Genomic DNA, 17973 nt, shown 5'->3' with positions numbered 1-17973 from the left:
AATTTCTAAAACATTATATGACAGTTGGGGAAATTTGATCATTCACTAGATATCTAACATTAAGGAATCATTATCATTTTAGGTTGGGTAATAGTATTGTGGTCATATTGCAAAGACATCGGACTTATGTTTTGGAAATTTATACTGAAAACAACAAGACATCTGAGCTCTGCTGGGGAAAGGAAGTGGTCAGGAATATAGATAGGAATGGCTGTGCATTTATTTATAATTGAGCTGGCTAATTGGTACAGCAGGCTCGTTATATTATTTCTTTCTACTTCTGTTTATGTTTGAAAATTCCCATAATAAAAGCAAAACAAAACAAAATAAACCTCCCAAATCTCCCCAATCCAATAATTTACCTACAGCATTGTCAGACTTACCCGTTTTCCCATCTGACTACAGATAGACTGGGTAGAGCCATGGATTCTTGCCAATATTTCCAAATTAAATATGGTTCAGATTTCTGTCCCCTTAAATTTCAGTCTATTGTAATACACATCAGTGAGACAGCAAACTCTGAGTCTTCCCAACAGAGTGAAGTTATAGCAGGGGACAAATCATATTACCCACCTGTGTTTAAGGTTCTTCCTTCTTGGAGTTAGAGACATAAGGTTTAAAAAACAGAACATATTCAGAGAATAGGAAACTATGGTTTAAAATTAAATACTGTATTTTATAGTTCTGACTAAACACTAGAAATTCAGAGAGAGGGAAAAAACATTTTGGGTAGGAATAGCAAATACTTTTATTAGGCCAGAGGTCTTTGAGATCAACTTTAAATAAAGTGTAGGAGTTAGATTGCTGACAGTAGTAGGAGGACCGCCCTACAGGGAGGGAAAATACTTTGGGGGAGAATGAATGAATTTGGATTGGTGGATGGAAGATAGATGGAATGGGGTCAGTTCACAAAAATTTATCGGAGGCATTTGGACTTAATTTTACAGGACATAGGGAAATGCAGAGCCAGTTTTGACTCTCAAGGTACTCTGTTTATTAGTTTTATGATGCTATAGTGTTTTCTTAGTCTTTGCTTGGGGGCTGCCACTTGACTGTGCAGTCTTTTTAATATAAAATTATTTCTGTAGCGTACCCAAAGGATTATTCAGGAATCAGAATTAGTATTTCTACTTTAAACAAAAGTTTGGGAAGGGACTGAGGCATTCAAAGTTAATTAACTTAATACGGTGAAGAGTGATTGAGTCAGAGGCAGATATGGGTTCAGATCAAATTTCTTGGGTTGGGGGGTGCTGGGGTTGTGGCTCAGCGGTAGAGCACTCGCCTAGCACGTGCGAGGCACTGGGTTCAATGATCAGCACCACACAAAAATAAAAACAAATAAAAATAAAAGTATTCAAAAATTTCTTGGGTTCTTAGTTCCTTGTATTCTATTTATATTGGAGATAATAGTTTTCCATATTACTGGCTTTTTAATTTGAGATCTTGTGTGTTACATATATGTAATGTCAGCCTTACACATTTCCTGCCTTTTCACACCCCGCCTTCTTTCTGGGAATATATATTTTTCTTTGTCCTTGTTTTGTGTGTGGATCTACAGTTTTTTTTGTTTTTTGTTTTTTTCCCAGCAGGCCTGGACCAGCACTTCCTTTATCCCGTTCTGTAAGCCTTTTGAGTGGTAGTTGTTTTCATTGCCACTGACAGATATGCCCATTGTGATGTTATGCTCTCAGTTCATGCTTCTAATTGCTACCACTGTGTATTCTCCTCCTCCAACCCCCAATATGAAAATGGGATGTTATCCCAGTGTTTTCTGAGATTCTTTTACTTTCAAAAGATTTTAAAACATCTAATAAAAGCTACTACAAACATCTTAGGTAACATGATAATTTTATAGATTTTCCCCCCACATAACATTTTAATATTATTTTCCCTTTTGCTCCTGCAGGAACTGGGGGTTGAACCCAGGGGTGCTTTACCACTGAGCTGTATCCCTAATTCTTTTTACTTTGAAACAGAGTCTCTTGCCCAGATTGCCTCAGCCTCCTAAGTAGCTGGGATTACAGGTGTATGCCACTGCACCTGACCATTTAATATTCTTAATCAACTTGATTGGTATAACTTATATTCAGTAAAACCATTTAAAATGTTCAATTTGAATTTTGGCCAATATATACACCTGTTTATTCCCCACACAACCAAGATATAGAACAATTTGTTATCCCCCAAAGTTCTCTAATGCTCTTTGCATTCATTCCCACTTTCCTCGCCTCACAGAAAACTGTTGATTTGCTATCATCATAGGTTAGTTTTGCCTTTTCTGGAATTTCATCTAAGTGGCCCTCCTCTAGGATGTATTCTTCTTTAATTAGCATCTTGTTTTTAAGATTTATTCATTGTTGTTGTCTGTATTAGAGTTTGCTACTTGTATTTGCGGAGCAGTGTTACATTGTATAGATGCAACAGGATTTGGTTATCCCTTTAAACTACTGATAAACATTTGGATTGTTTCCAATTCTGGGCTGTTATGAATAAGCAACTGTGATATTTATGTACAGCCTTGCATAGAGGTATGTTTTCATTTCTTTTAGTTTATATTTTCATTTTACTTAGATAAATAACTTGGAGTGAAATGGGAGGGTCATGATTAGTAAATTTATATTTAACTTTTTAAAAAACTGCCAAATAGTCTTCCAAAGTAGCTCTACCATTTTACCTTTTCTCCAGCAGTGTATGAGATATGAGAGGTCCAGTTGCCTGAAATCTTACCAGTGCTAGTGTGATGTCTTCTAAATTACATGCTAGTAGTCTAGTTATTATATAGTGGTATTTCATGGTTTTAATTTATGGTTTCCCTAATAACTAATGATATTGAATATCTTTTTGTATTCTTATGTGCCATTCTGAACATCTTCTTTGGTGAAGTATTGTTTCAAATCTTTTGCCCACTTTATTTTCTTATGTATTTTTTATTGATGCGTTAAGGTGTATATATGGCGGGGTTTGTTGTTACATATTTGTATGTGTGCACAATAATTTGGCCAATCATTCCCCAGTACTTACCCATTTTATTAATTAATTGATTGATTGATTGATGGTGGTGTTGGGGATTGAACTCAGGACCTCATATATGCTAGGCATGAGCTTTAACTACTGAACTCTTCCCTCAGCTCTATCTAGCCCATTTTAAAAAGATTGGGTTGTTGTTGTTGAGTTTTGAGAATTCTTTAAATATTTTGTATTCAAATTCTTTATCAAATAAATGCTTTACAAATATTTCCTTCCATTTTATGGCTTATCTTTGTATTCTTTCAATAGCATCTTATATGGTGTGTATTGCTCAGGATTGAACCCAGGGCCTTGCTTATGCTACACAAGCACTCCTACTACTGAGGTACATCTCTAACATTCAGTAGTATCCCCCCCCCAACCTAAGGATTGAACCCCGGGACGCTTAACACTGAGGCACATCCCCATTCCTTTTTATATTTTATTTTGAGACAGGTCTCACTAACTTGCTTAGGGCCTTGCTAAGTGGCTGAGGCTGGCTTTGAACTTGTTATCTTCCTTCCTCAGCCTCCCAAGCTGGAATTATAGGCGTATACCACTGTGCCTGGTAATAGTGTCCTTTGATGAACAAGTTTTATATGTTGAATTCCAGCTTATTCATTTGTTCTCTTAAGAATTGTGCCTATTGTTCCTATTGTTCTAGCTACTTTTTCATGTACCTGTGACAACTGCAATGTGCTTTGAGTAATCATTAGATTTTAATAATACTTGATAAAAATATTTATGTGAGGTGACATTCACCCACACTAAACTATGGTTTGATAGAAAAAGCATATATTCTAGTGAAGACCAGATTTCTTGGTCTAAGAAACTTAAATTGATATGAGTAAAAAAATTAATGAATCTTAGCTCATTAAAATATTTGAAGATTATCTTAAAAATTGAAGACTTGAAGAAAGTTACAAAATTTGTATGAAAATATCATGTACAGTATGATAAACAAATAAATTTGTTAAACACTTTTATATAGAGTACTTTGCCTTAAGACACATGCACGTTTCTGTGTTCTCCAGTGATATATAGTATGAAGTTTAAAATTTGTTTTCATTGATTATTTTCAAAAGTCAGTGGGTTGTTTGATATTCTGTAAAAAGAAAATAAAAAGAGAGAAAAAATCATTTCCTTTATTAATGTATTAGTGATTATTTTAGACTTTTTATTTTACTATTTTAAATTTATTTATTTTTATATGACTTTTTTAAATAGTTTTTTTAGTTGTTGATGGATTTTAATTTTATTCATTTATTTACATGTGGTGCTGAGAATCGAACCAATGCCTCACACATGCAAGGCAAGCTCTCTTCCACAAAGCCACAACCCCAGCCCAAAATTTATTTATTTATTTTTGCAATTCTGGGGATCAAACCCAGTGTCTCACACATTCTAGGTGACTGCTCTACCACTGAGCTACATCCCTAGCCCTATTTTACTATTTTAAATACAGTTCATAATTAAAATAAAATCAGCCTTCACCCTTCCTTTTTTTTAATTAATTTTTTTTTTTTTTTTTTTTTGTATTGGGGATTGAACCCATTGTGCATGTTAGGAAAATGTTATACTACTGAGCTGTATCCCTTACCTTTAAATTTTTGTTTTGAGATAACATCTTGATAAGTTACCCAGGTTGGCCTTGAACATTTGACTTTCCTACCTCAGTTTCCCAAGTCCCTTCATTCACTTTGATTACAGGAGTATGCCACTGTGTTGGCCTAACACAATTTTTAGCAATTAAAAGTCAAAAACAGCTAGGTGTGGTGGTGCACACCTGTAATCCTAGCAACTTGGGAGGCTGACTCAGGAGGCTCTCCAGTTTGAGGCCAGCCTCAGCAACTCAGGGAGACCCTGTCTCAAAATAAAAAGTACATTGTTTATCTTTAAGTTTGTTTTAAGAGAACTCTGTTTGTAAGTTATTTAGTTACTAATTGCTTTGTTCTGGAAAGAATTTAAGTGTAACTTTTGTTTTAAAGCACCTTTTAAAAAAAGGAGCTATAACAATTGACAAATCAAATTCTGGGTAGCAGTTGATAATTATAAAGGCTGATAAGATTACATGCTGAATTGTAATAGTTATTTATGACAGTGCTTATCAGTAGAAAAGAACTGTGATCTTTGGTTAGGTACTGAACTGCCACTAGAGGTAAAATGCCTTGTAGATAGATGAACAGGAAGAATGCTGAGCCAGTACTTATTGCTCAAGATTGCTTTGAATTAGCAATCTCAAAGAATAAAGAAAAAGGACTGAAGAATGGGAGGCAATAAGAAGTATGCTATTTTTTTTTCCCCTTTCCCCTCACTTCCTCTTGTATGTAATTTTGTATAACCACGAGGGTCTCCTTCCATTTCCATGCAATTTCCCTTCTCTTTCCTTTTCCCTCCCACCTCTCACCCCTGTTTAATGTTAATCTTCTTCTCATGCTCTTCCATGCTGCAATCTGTATACTGGGTAAAAATGGGAGTTCATAACCCACTTGAATCAAAGTGTGAAATATGATATGTCAAGAACTATTTAATGTTTTGAACAACCAACAATAAAAATTAAAGGAAAAAAAATTAAAAAAATAAACTCAAATCTAACCATAAAAAAAAAAAGAAGTATGCTATTTTTATTTAAGGTAGCTCCAAGAGATAATTAGTAAAGTGTAGGGTTACAGGTTTTTTCCCTTTGGTAATGAGGTATGTTATACATTGGATAATATGAACACTAAGTTATTATTATATTTGGTGCTGGGGATTGAACGTAGGGCCTTATACATAGGAAGCACATACCCTACCACTGAACTACACTCCTAGCCCTAAATTATTAATTAAAAAAAAGTCTAGCCAGTTACTGACACATTACAGTCAAAAGCAAGTTAGTCTCAGCACAGTAGTGATCCCAATTTTATAAATACTGAAGGATTTTGACCTTAATTTTATCTGCCATTCTCCTGAATTGTTAAAGCTGGGCTCCTACAGGCACACCTTTCCTAGATCTTTCTGATACTCATACTCATTAGCACATGATAAAAGTTATCAGTGTACCTGAAGAGCTATTTTTTTCTGATTGAATATGAGATGTGGAGCATGCAATTTGTAATCAGTGGTACAACGTTACAAAATTTGTCTTTCTCTTTTAAGATGAGACATTTTAAGAAACTTTATTAATTTATGATTAATTATAAGAAGTTAAAATCTGGGTATGCTCTGCTCCTCAAAATTTCTTTTTACTCACATCTTTCTTGGTAAATCAGGCCAAAGGGATTGTTTACTTTCTGAAAAAGTGAAACTAGGTCGTTTTGGTTGCAAGTATCCTGGCAGCTGACTTTAGGTTGGTCAGGGGAGGCTGCCATTCTTAGTGGTTCTGAGTATAGATGCTCTAGAAACCAAGATAGTACACATGCCTGTTAACCGATATGGTGAGAGGTAATGAATCTTTTTCCCCTTCTTGGGGGAATTCCAAGCTCATGAATTTATGAGTTCAGTGTTCATATCTTCTGAGACATGGGTACTGATCATATTAGGTTAAACTTATTTGAACTGACAGTTTTAGGGAAAGGGGAGGGTGTTTAATTTTAACAACTTATAGTTTTTATTTCAGTTTGATGAATATTGAATAGTTAGTATCAGGTATATCTTCATGTGATACATTCTGTTAACTATAAGGAAGCTAAAACCCCCCTACTTGTCATGTAATTCATTTTATCAGCTGAAAATTTCTAAGTATGATATTATAGTAAACCCCTAAAGCTACTTTCAAGTTCATCTTGAAGAAAATTTAACTGTCTTGACTTCAGTAATAAACTTGAACCACATTATGGGCTTTCACAGTGAATGACTTTTTAAAAAATATCCTGTTTTACATGTTTTTGGTGACTTACTTCTAGTAGTTTCCAAACTGGTTTGGGGAATTAAATTGGTAGCTGAGTAACCTATACAAGATTTTCCTGCTATGTGTGTGAACCAGTTTTCTGGAAACACCCTTACATTGATAGTCTTCTAGAGGGTGCACAGTTTTTCCACACTTAGTGATTTGGGCACTAAAGCCTGCATTTAGTTAGAGGTGATAAATGGTTTAAAATATTTTTTTTTTCCAGTTTAGTGTCTGAAAAATGATTCAGAATTGAAACTGAAGTGAATTTTAAGTTACTATATTTCCTTATAGTTACTTTTAAATAGTTGCTGTCTATTACTAGGCATATTTTGGATATATGGGCTACAGTTTGGGCCAATATTTTGTGTTATGTTGTTAAATATTTTGACTAGTCAGTTCACTTTTGAACTGAAACTGGTTTTTGTGAGAGGGCAATTGGAAATTGAATATGATGGTCCATTTGGAGAAGTCAGACAGTTGACATGTTTTGCTTTAAGAGTTCTTGGGGAAATTTTGATAACAGAATATATATTCCAAATGTCATAATATTTTGGGGTCAAGAAATTGTCAGGAAAATCAGGAAGCTTGTGGTTCATACTGAAAATATTATTCTACTGAAATATTAGCCTATTTTTGTTTTACTAAAAATACAATATTTCACTGTGTATATATAATGTGACATTCACTATTTTTTCTTTTATACTTAAACAAAGGCAAGTAAAAAAAAAAGAATGTTTATTATAAAATGTCCAATTTATAAAAAAACCTTACCCTGTTCCCAGTTTTACTCTGCAGAGGTAACTTGTTAACCATTTGTAATGTGTTCTTCCATACCTTTTTTGTGCATATAAAATATTTTTAGGTAGATACTGGGGGTTTCACTTTGTCTGAATGCAGTTTTTGAAACTCAGCCTTTTTGCATGTGAGTATAGAAAATCTGCCTATTTCCACACTTCCATTTTTATTTTAGTTTTTTAAAAGATTGTTTTCTTGGCTGGGCATGGTGGTGTTCATCTGTAGTCCCAGTAACTCAGGAGGCTGAGGTAGGAGGATCATGAGCTCAAAGCCAGCCTCCGCAGTTTAGCAAGGCCCTAAGCAATTTAGCAAGACCCTGTCTCTAAATAAAACATTTTTTAAAAGAGGACTAAGGATGTGGCTCAGTGATTGAGTGCCCTGGGTTCAATTCCTGGTACCAAAAAAAAAAAAAAAAAAAAAAAAAAAATTGTTTTCTTATTAAAATATACAATCTTAGAAAATAATCACATCTGACTGGGCTGTGATGGCACATGCCTATAATCCCAGCAACTTGGAAAATTGAGGTGGAAGGATTCCAAAGTAAACGGTCTGCCTGGGCAATTTAGCAAGACCCTGTATCAAAATAAAAAGGGCTGGGGATGAAGCTCAGTGATAGATTTCTTACCTAGCATATATGAGGCCCTGGTTTTTTTTTTTTTTTTTTTGTACCAGGGATTGAACTCAGGGGCACTCAACCACTGAGCCACATCCCCACCCTATTTTGTATTTTATTCAGAGACAAGGTCTCACTGAATTGCTTAGTGCCTACCATTACTGAGGCTGGCATTGAACTTGTGATCCTCCTGTCTCAGTCTCCCCAGCCACTGGGATTACAGGCGTGCACCACTGGCTCCCCATGTAAATTTTGACTTACAGGTTTATAGATCTTTTAGCAATAGGGAACTAACATTTATTGAACACTTAACTCTTCTAGTCACTATTCTAACTGCTTTCACATGTTTGAACTCATTTAATCTTCCTAACAACTTCATGATGATTATCCCCAATTTACCAGCAAAGATACTGAGACTTAAAGCAGTTCATAACTTGCCCAAAGTGATACCACCTGTAAGTGGAAGAGCCAGACTGAGCCCAAGCAAAGTTTGCACTCTTAACCTCTTAAATATATTACCTTACCAATAGCAGACACAGTTATCTCTGTGTGACTCACATGATAATGCGTTTAATTTCTTTAAATGGGTAGACTTTATTATTTTGAGCAGTTTTAAGTTTACAGAAAAATTGGGCCCAGAGTGCAGAGAATTCCCATATACCCTGTTATTTCCCCTTCCACTTCTAATTTGTCTCAATATTAATCTTTCACTAATCATGTATATTTGTTACAGTTAACGAGCAATATTGGTTCATTATTATTAACTAAAGTTCATAGTTTACAGTACATTTACATTTTTGTGTTGTACATTGTTATGAGTTTTGACAAATGTGCAATATGTATCCACCATTATAGTATCATATAGAATATTTTCACTGTCCTAAAAATCCCTTTTGTAACACCTATTTATCTCTTTCTTCCCCTGATCCCCGGAGACCACTGATCTTTTAAGTGTCTCCATAGTTTTGACTTTAGCAGAAAGTGATATATTTAGAAAAATACAGTATGTAGCCTGTTTAGAATGGCTTCTTTCACTTGGTAACGTGCATTTAAGTTTCCTTCATGGCATTTTTTGGCTTGATATGCCATTTCTCTTTAGCAAGTATATTTCATTGTCTAGATGTACCATAGTTTATTTGCCCATTCATCTATTAATGGACTTCTTGGTTGCTTTTGGTTTTAGCAATTATGAATAAATATTTGTGTGCAGATTATTATGTGGACATAAGTTTCTAACTTGTTTGGGTAAATGCCAGGGGCACAATTGCTGGATCATATGATAAAAATATATAGTTTTATAAGAAACTGTTGGTTTCCAAAGTCACAATACCCGCCAGTAATGAAAGATAGTTCCTGTTGTTTTCACTACCATTTGATGTTATCAGTGCTTTGGATTTTGTTCATTCTAATATGTGTGTAGTGTTACCTCATTGCCGGTTTAATTTGCAGTTCCCAAAAGACTAATGTTGAGCATCTTTTTGTACTTATTTGCTATGTGTGTTTCATGTTTGTTGAGGCGTCTGTTCAGGTTTTCTGCCCATTTTTAAATTGAGTTGTTTTCTTATTGTTGACTTTTAAGTTTTTCTTTGTGTATTTTGAGTACCAGTTCTTTATCAGATGTGTGTTTTGCAGAGATTTTCTCCCAGTCTGTGGCTTTTCTATGCTTTTAGTTTGTACATGATACTTACTCTCTACTTGTGACAAATAGTCATCAATTTAAGAGTTTCTGAGCTGGGCATTGTGGCTTGTGCCTGTAATCACAGCTGCTTGAAGGCTGTGGCCTGAGGATCATGGCCTGAGTTCATGCTCAGCCTGAGCAATTGAACAAGACCCTGCCCTGACTTTTCTATTTCTTTTTTTAAGAGCTTTTGTCAGGAATGGCTATTTAGGGAAGTCCTTGGAAATTATTGGAAAACAAATAGATTAAGCCTTGCTACTAGTAAGGCATCCTGTTTTATTCCAGATACTTAGCATTCCTTAGGGTGTCATATTTGAGTGCGTAACTCAGTTTAACTTCTGATTCTTGTAAATAGTTTACTTTCTTTCCATGTTCTCATGTGCCCTTAGTGCCTTTAACATTCCTTAAAATTAAATTGCTTGTCTAACATGCTAATCTCATTCTGTTTGATCTTTCTTGTCCCAGCTATGTTTCCTTCACTTCTTTATAGCAGTCTAGTCCATGGCCAGTGTTCCAGATCTGAAATCATAAACTTGGAAAATTTTACTTTGTGAATACAATTTCCTGTCTTTTAAATTCTGCCATTTGTTGAATTTAATCTTTTGATTTCACTAAGGTTGCCACCTCCTTAAGTCTTCCCTGACTCCCAATTTGAGACATTCTCGATGGCATGACTTTATCCCATATGGACTCTGTGACTGGTTACTTTCAGTGAGTCATAAGTATCCTCAGTTCTCCTGCATCTTTGTTCTCCTCTCCCACATGCCGTGTACTTCTCCAGCTGTGAAACAAACAATGCTGGTCTTTTTCTCTGTTCCTGCTCTGTCTGGGGCCTAAAGAAATGATTTAATCATATTAATTTGTTCTATTACTAATTCATGAGTTCTAGCCACATCTGTGCTTGTTATTCTCTTTAGTAGTCTTCTCATTTGTCTGTAGTTGATTTCATTTCTGTTACCAGAATGACTATTCTTTCTAAATCTTCACCCATTTTCCTTAGGCTGGTGTCACCTCCCTCCATCGCAGCTGGCTCTGTACATCAGCAGAGTGACCTTCTGAAAAAAGAAAAAACAACACATTTATTATATTATTTCCTACAGTTCCTTTCATTTCCAGATAAATAATAAATTATTAAGTTTAATGTGTCCTTTCTAGTTTTCCAGCCTCGTCTCTTTTTTCAGTGCCCCAGCCTCACTGGCCTTTTGCAGATCTTTACATGCCACGTTCATTGTTAGCAGACAGCTTCACGTATTTTGTTCTTTCCGTAGACACCCTTTTCCCCTTTATATGTTTAATTTATGTTTGTCTTTGGGACTTATGTCACTGTCTCAAGAAAGTTTTCCCTGACCTTCCTTTTGCCTCAAGGTAGATTAGATTCCCTGGAAATAATTAATGGTAGTGGGAGTAACAACAATAACAGCGAATATTTGACTATTTATTGTGTGTCAGAGGTTGTTCTAAGTACTTTTCATTTAGGAAGTTTTTAGTCTTCCCAGCAACTCAGTGAGTTAGATAGGTAGATAAATAGATAGGACCTACAGTTATGAGGACACTGAAGCAAGGGGCTTTAAGTTGATGGCTTCATATCACACAGCCATTTGGTAGCAAAGTTGTGATTTGAACCCGGGCATTCTGACCCAGAACCTGTGATCTAAACTGCAGTGCTGTTCTGTAATGGTGATCGTAATTGTGAAATTTATGTTTTGTTTATTTCCACCAGGTTGCAAGCTCCTTGGATCAGAGATTGTTCTTGTCTGCATATTTTTTGATTATCCAGTGCCTGGGACAGAGCCTGGCCCTGAGTAGGTTGTGTCAGGTTCCTTGTTACCACTGTTTGTTTTCTGCTTGTTGAGTAAATAGGGGTTTTCAGTGTGACCTTCCTCAGTTCCCTCGTGCTTCCAAATATTAAATCCTCTTGGTTGAAGGAATAGGTGCCCTTACATATTTTAAAAATCTAACCTGTTTACCTTTTATATTCTAGAGTATACTACATGTACTTTGTAAGTAAAAAAGTTAGTGTAATGTACACAAGTAAAAGTGAGTGCCCTCCATTTTCCTCTTCCTTTAACCTTTCACTTTCTGGAGGTGTCAGCTACTGACAGTTAATGTTTATCTCCTTCTGTGCATGTTCAAATTACACGAGCACTGAACAGCATGCATGCTGGTCTAAGGTTTTTTAAAACTCATTTTGTCCCATTGTCCCAGAGGTGGAACATTTATAAAAATTAAGTATAATATATAATATTTAATAGAACTGCATAATAGTAGAATTATATAACATAATAATTGTAATATTCAATTAATGTAATAACACATAGAAGCTCTATTTCCAACCTATGTTAATGCACTTGTGTCAGTTTCATTAAATTTTTCAGAGAGTTGAAAACTTGGGATATAACAGGTTAATCAAAAGCTAAATTATGGTATTGACCTATAGTGTTGTAAGAGGAAATCATTGAGAAAAACTAGATGAGGAGGACATGGGCTCTCTGTTATTTCTTATAAGTCCATGGGACTACAATTCTCTCCAAAAGAGTTTAATTAAAAATTAAGTGACAGGGCTGGGGGTTGTAGCTCAGTGGTAGAGTACTTGCCTAGTACGTGGGAGGCACTGGATTTGATTCTCAGCACCATACAAAAAAATCAGTAAATAAAATAAAGGCATTGTGTCCATCTATAACTAAAAATATTTTTTAAAAAAGTAAGTTATAGAAATTTCTTCATGTGAGCTTATCTCTCTCTCTCTCTCTCTCTCTCTCTCTCTCTGAGAGAAAGTTGTAGGTGGATACAATACCTTTATTTTATTTTCATGCTGTGCTGAGGATCAAACCCCATGCCTGTGCCTCACACATGCCACACGAGAGCTCTACCCTGAGCCCCAGCCCCAGCCCTCTTTTTTTTTTAAATGGCAACATAAGATTTCATTATATAGATTTGCATGACTTTGTTTTACCTTTCCCCTAATGATGGACTTAAAAGTTTTATATTCCCATTTTTTTTTTCATTTTCCCCAATACTGTATATCCTTGCTTGAGTTTATATGCAGAGCCAAGTTTTAGAAGACAAGAAAGTATCAAAAGATGTGTACATTTGAAATGTTGGAAGTGGACAGTTGGTCCTCCAAACCAGTGAGCACTCTCTCCAACAGTTAGGATAGAAACTCTTGGTCTCCTGCTGCTGCTTCTTAGGACTTCTTTTTATTAATCAGACCTTTTCCAATTTCCTGTATTTCCCTTGCTGTTGGTTCTCTGCTGTCTCCCCTTCCTCCAGCAAACCCTCCATGCAGGTGAGGCTTTCCTTTAGTAGTTATCTTTGTCTATTTGTGTTGCTATAACAGACTACCTGAGGCTGGGAATTTATAAAGAAGAGAAATTTATTTTTTATAGCATGGGTGTTGTAAAGTCTAAAATCAAGATGCTGACCAGTGTGTTCTCCCATGAGATTCTAGTCTCTACTTCCATAGTGGCACCTGGAATGCTTCTCCAGTGGGGAGCAGTGCTGTATCCTTACACAGAGTAAAGTGAAAGGGCAAAAGGGGTGAACTCTCTGCTAAACCCCTTTCTAAGGGCACCTAATCCCACTTATGAAGAGGGGAGCTCTCATGACCCAATTCCCTGTTAAAGGTACCACCTTTAATACCACCACATTGTTAGCACCTGAATTTTAGAGTCAGACACATTCAAACAGTTGTATATGATGAAAGTTATAAGATGATTTCACAAGAGTATGAATTTGCAAGCCACATGGATAAATTGCCATACAAACAGAATTTTTTCTTAGATTCACAGTGTATAAAGAGGGAAGAATGATGTGAACAAATCTTGCAAGGACTTTGTAGACCAGGTGTATAGCCACATAATGAGTTAGTTCCAAATATTAAAGTCCAGTTGCTTAATTAGGATGGACCTCAAGGGGAAAATAGGTTTAATTAAAGTTGGAGATGTTCTCTGGAGAACAAGTTGTTCTTGGAGAAGCTGACTTGACCACCACAGTGGAGCTCTGCAAAGACAGGTGAGGTCCCTGCATGCTAAAGGGTGGTGCAGGTGTTGGTGGGTGAGACTTTGGAGATTAGCTCCAAGGCTAACAGGGTGTTACCCTGTCACAGCCTAAGCTTTCCGTGTTCAGAAAGGTGGCTGACAGTACACAGCCTGTCATAGCACATGCTCTCTGTCTTTGGAGAAGCAGCTGAGTGTAGTCCTCTCCTGGCCTAAGCACTCAAAGTGTCTGTCAAACTCTTTGAGTTCGTATGTGTTTTGAAGTCTAGTAGGTAAGGTCATTTACTTGGTCAGTAACTCACTCATGGAGAGTTTGATAAGGCTTGATGTAACATTCCCTAGAGTAGGGGGAGTTACTTCAAATTGTCACATGGGATCTCTATTTGGGTGCACTCTTGAAGGGAGTTGGGAATATGCTTCAAAACATTATGTAGCTCACTATATTTGGAATCATTTCAAAGCTCTGTAACACAAACCATAACTATAGCTAAGTACTTATCCTCACAACAACCTTATGAGGTAGTGCTTGTTATCCCCATTTTACAGGTGAGAGGATCAAGGCACAGAGAAGTTAAGGACACCCAGACAACAGTTAGCTGATTATTAACCTACGGCTTCAGAGTCCGTACTTTTAACCATTATGCTTTAAGAAGGGGCCAGCAAACTATTGCCAGCTGCTCAACTCTGTCCTTTGGCCTGTTTTTGTGTACTTCCATCCCCAACTAAAAATACCTTTTTACATTTTTACAGGCTGTTAGAAAAGAAGTATATGGGACAGGATGTGACCCACAAAGCCTAGAGAAAAAGCTCACAGACTCCTGTTAGTGCCTCTTTTATTTACCTCCATAACTACCTCCATTTCTTTCCCTCCCTTTCTTTTATATGCCTAAGGTAATTTTCTGTCCCAGCTAAACCTACTTAACTTAACCTCTTATTCTTTTTGATATTGTTTATTACTTCATTTTTTGGTACTGGAGATTTAACCCAGGGACACTCAACCATTGAGCCACATCCCCAGCCCATTTATATTTTATTTAGAGATAGGGTCTCTCTGAGTTGTTTAGGGCCTCGCTAAGTTGCTGAGACTGGCTTTGAACTTGCGGTATTTCTGCCTCAGCCTCACGAGCTGCTGGGATTACAGGTGTGCACCACTGCGCCCAGTTTAAAAATTTCCTGTCCTTTAGCCTTCTGAACAGAAGTGTCTTCTGGGTTTTCTCTTTCTCCCCAACTTGCCACTCCTCATTTGCTTATTACTACCCTTGTTGCTCTGCCTCTCTTGCTGCATTTCACGTGGTTATATTCTTTTGGACTCGGTCCTTGACTCTTCCTTCCAACCCATCTTCAGCCCCAGTTTCTGTTTGCCCTGATCCACCCAGAAAGACGTGCTTTTGAATCTGGTTGCATTAGTTTCTGTCTGAGAGACAAGACTGATTTACTTTATCTCTCTGTGCTTCTGTTTGTTCCTCTGTGATGATGGGAAGAATAGTGCTATCTACCTCAGGATTGCGTGGGTTAAATGAAATAGTAGTGTAAAACATTCAGCACAATGTCTCATTTATAGTAAGTGCTTGGTGCTTGTGGTAGGAATAGTAATAATAATGTAGTTGTGTTTTTTAGTTTTTCTCTGTGAAACTCAGCTTTCCTGAAGTCCATCCAAAATATTCAGCTGTCTGCTAGAGATCCACATTAGATATCTTCCAGATACCATCAATTCAAGTTTATCTGAAGTCATCAGTCTTTCTCTAGCTTCAGTACTAAGTGACTATGGCCTTAAATAAACTACTTATTTTACTTAAGCCACAATTTCTCCATTTTTGAAAGGATGATAATAATAGAACTTATTTTATCAATATTAAATATGACAATTCTTATAATTTAGTATAGAATTAGAATATAGTAACAGCTTACTTTTTTTTTTTTTAAAGAGAGAGAGAGAATTTTAATATTTATTTTTTAGTTTTCGGCGGACAAAACATCTTTGTTTGTATGTGGTGCTGAGGATCGAACCCGGGCCACACGCATAGCAGGCGAACGTGCTACCGCTTGAGCCACATCCCCAGCCCTAGTAACTAATAATATTAGCTGCTATTATTATTTATTCTTCAAATTCGATTCTCTTTCTACCCTGTTTTGCCCACAAGAAGAGCCTTGGAAATAAACTTTGCTGTCTTCTTTTCCATATACCCCGTACGCAACTTTCCACCAGTACTGTTGATTATTCTACTTCCAAAATGTCTGCTTGCATCCATTTACTAATTATCATTTCTTGACAGAATTATTGTGTTAATTTCCTAATTGTTCTCTGGGCCACCTTCTACTTTCTCTCTAGACTTATAGTAGGCAGATCTGTTTGTATCATGCTGTGGTAAAGGCCTCAGATGGGTCCTTCTTACCTGAACTATAAACCCATCTAGTCTCATTTTGTAGCCACTCCTCTCTTCTTGGGATCCACACTGTGAGTAGAGTAGACAACTGACTCTTCTGTGATTGTACCTTGTCCTCTAAATCTGATGCCTTTATCCCTGACTCGCTTTCATTGCTCTTGCATTCTTTTGGCATGGAGTGCTGTGTTCTGTCCCTCAGTCGGTCCCTGCAAATAAACCCCCACATTCGGGCCCAAGTGCCTTGTCTGTGTGGTGAATTCCTAGTCATGCTTCAGTGTTGGGTTTCAAATATGACACCTGCTCTCTTCTCCTCTCTTTAGTATTCACTGCCCTCCAAGACAACATTAATTGGTCCTTCTTTAAAAGGCAAGCCAGTGGGTAATTAAAATCCCTGAATTTAGAGCTGGATTGCCTTGGTTAGTAATGTAGCTGTAAAACTGGGATAAAACTGTTTAACTTCTTTGTGCCTCAGTTTTCCCATGTATAAAAACTGGATACTATTAGTCATGTTGTGAGGATTATATGAATTAATGTAGGAAAATGCTTTGAAAAGGACTTATATAGACTGAATATAAATATAGCTATTATGTTATTATTCTTAAAGCATCACTTCCATACCTTTTTAATAGCATTTACCACTTTGTATTGCAGTTACTTATTTTTTTTTATTTATTTTTTTTGTATTTTCTCTAATGTATTGAGGCTTCTTTGAAGGTGGGTCCCTTCTAATGAACATCCTGTGTCATGAATATCTAGCACACCAATAAGCATTCAATTATTTGTGCTGTTTGCTTGGCTCATAACAAAGCTCCAGGGCCTCCTGTGTTGGAACTGTCCACATCTTTCATCGTTTGGAAATAATTGCTTTCTGAAACTATGACATTTGAGACACAAAACTGTTCAGGACCAGACCTCAGTGGGCTCTTTAATGAGAAATTTGCTATTACAATGAAGCTTCCTACAATAGTAGGTAAATTGCAGCTGATAGCTTGCGGTCATCGGGAGGGAGTTTTACTCCCAGAGCAGGAGAACGTCTCAAGTTTTTTACTTAAAGGGACATAGTCTGTGGGTAGAAAGACTCCTCTCAGAATTTTTTTTGTTTCATTGTGTGTAAGTAGAGCTATCTCTGCCCTTTCAACTTTATTCTTATAAACTTACTGAAAATCGAAATGTTAAAATTTTTTTCCTTTTAGTGATTCAGAGAAGAGATTTCTTTATAATAGTGATACCGAGTCAGATAAAAGCTCTTTATAGAGGATTGTAGAGTATTAAGTCATTAAGCCCTGTATGGTCTGGTTTTACTGACAGCCCTGAACGCCACATCATACTTGGGCTATTGCAATAACAACTGGTCTTTCCACCTTTAGTCTCTTTTCCTCTGGTCTGTCTTGTCTACTGGTCCCATATTAATCTTTCTAAAGCCCTGCTTTGATTCTTCTCATGCATTATTAAAAAATCCCTCAAGAATACTCCATTGTGTACAAGGGTAAGTTCCGAACTCTTTAACTTGATATTCTGGATTTTTATTAGTCAGGGTTCTCTAGAGAAACAACCAATAGGATAACATGTAATATATTAATATATTGTTAATATGTAATATAATATTATGATAATATAAATAAATTAAATAA

At 36.3% G+C, this 17973-nt stretch overlaps 1 protein-coding gene and 1 pseudogene across 3 annotated transcripts in view; both read left to right on the top strand.

Annotated features, from left to right (window-relative positions):
* The window catches only part of Sik3 (SIK family kinase 3), a 236237-nt gene that overhangs the window by 28249 nt on the left and 190015 nt on the right, over positions 1 to 17973 (top strand). The gene's annotated exons all lie outside the window — the stretch shown is intronic.
* LOC114088984 (ubiquitin-conjugating enzyme E2 W-like) overlaps positions 13904 to 17973 on the top strand; it is a 68966-nt pseudogene continuing 64896 nt past the window's right edge.

This window comes from Marmota flaviventris, chromosome 9 (assembly GCF_047511675.1).
Source record: "Marmota flaviventris isolate mMarFla1 chromosome 9, mMarFla1.hap1, whole genome shotgun sequence".
Classification (NCBI taxonomy): domain Eukaryota; kingdom Metazoa; phylum Chordata; class Mammalia; order Rodentia; family Sciuridae; genus Marmota; species Marmota flaviventris.
The sequence above is the reverse complement of the archived record's forward strand: the minus strand, read 5'-3'. Positions and strand labels throughout refer to the sequence as shown.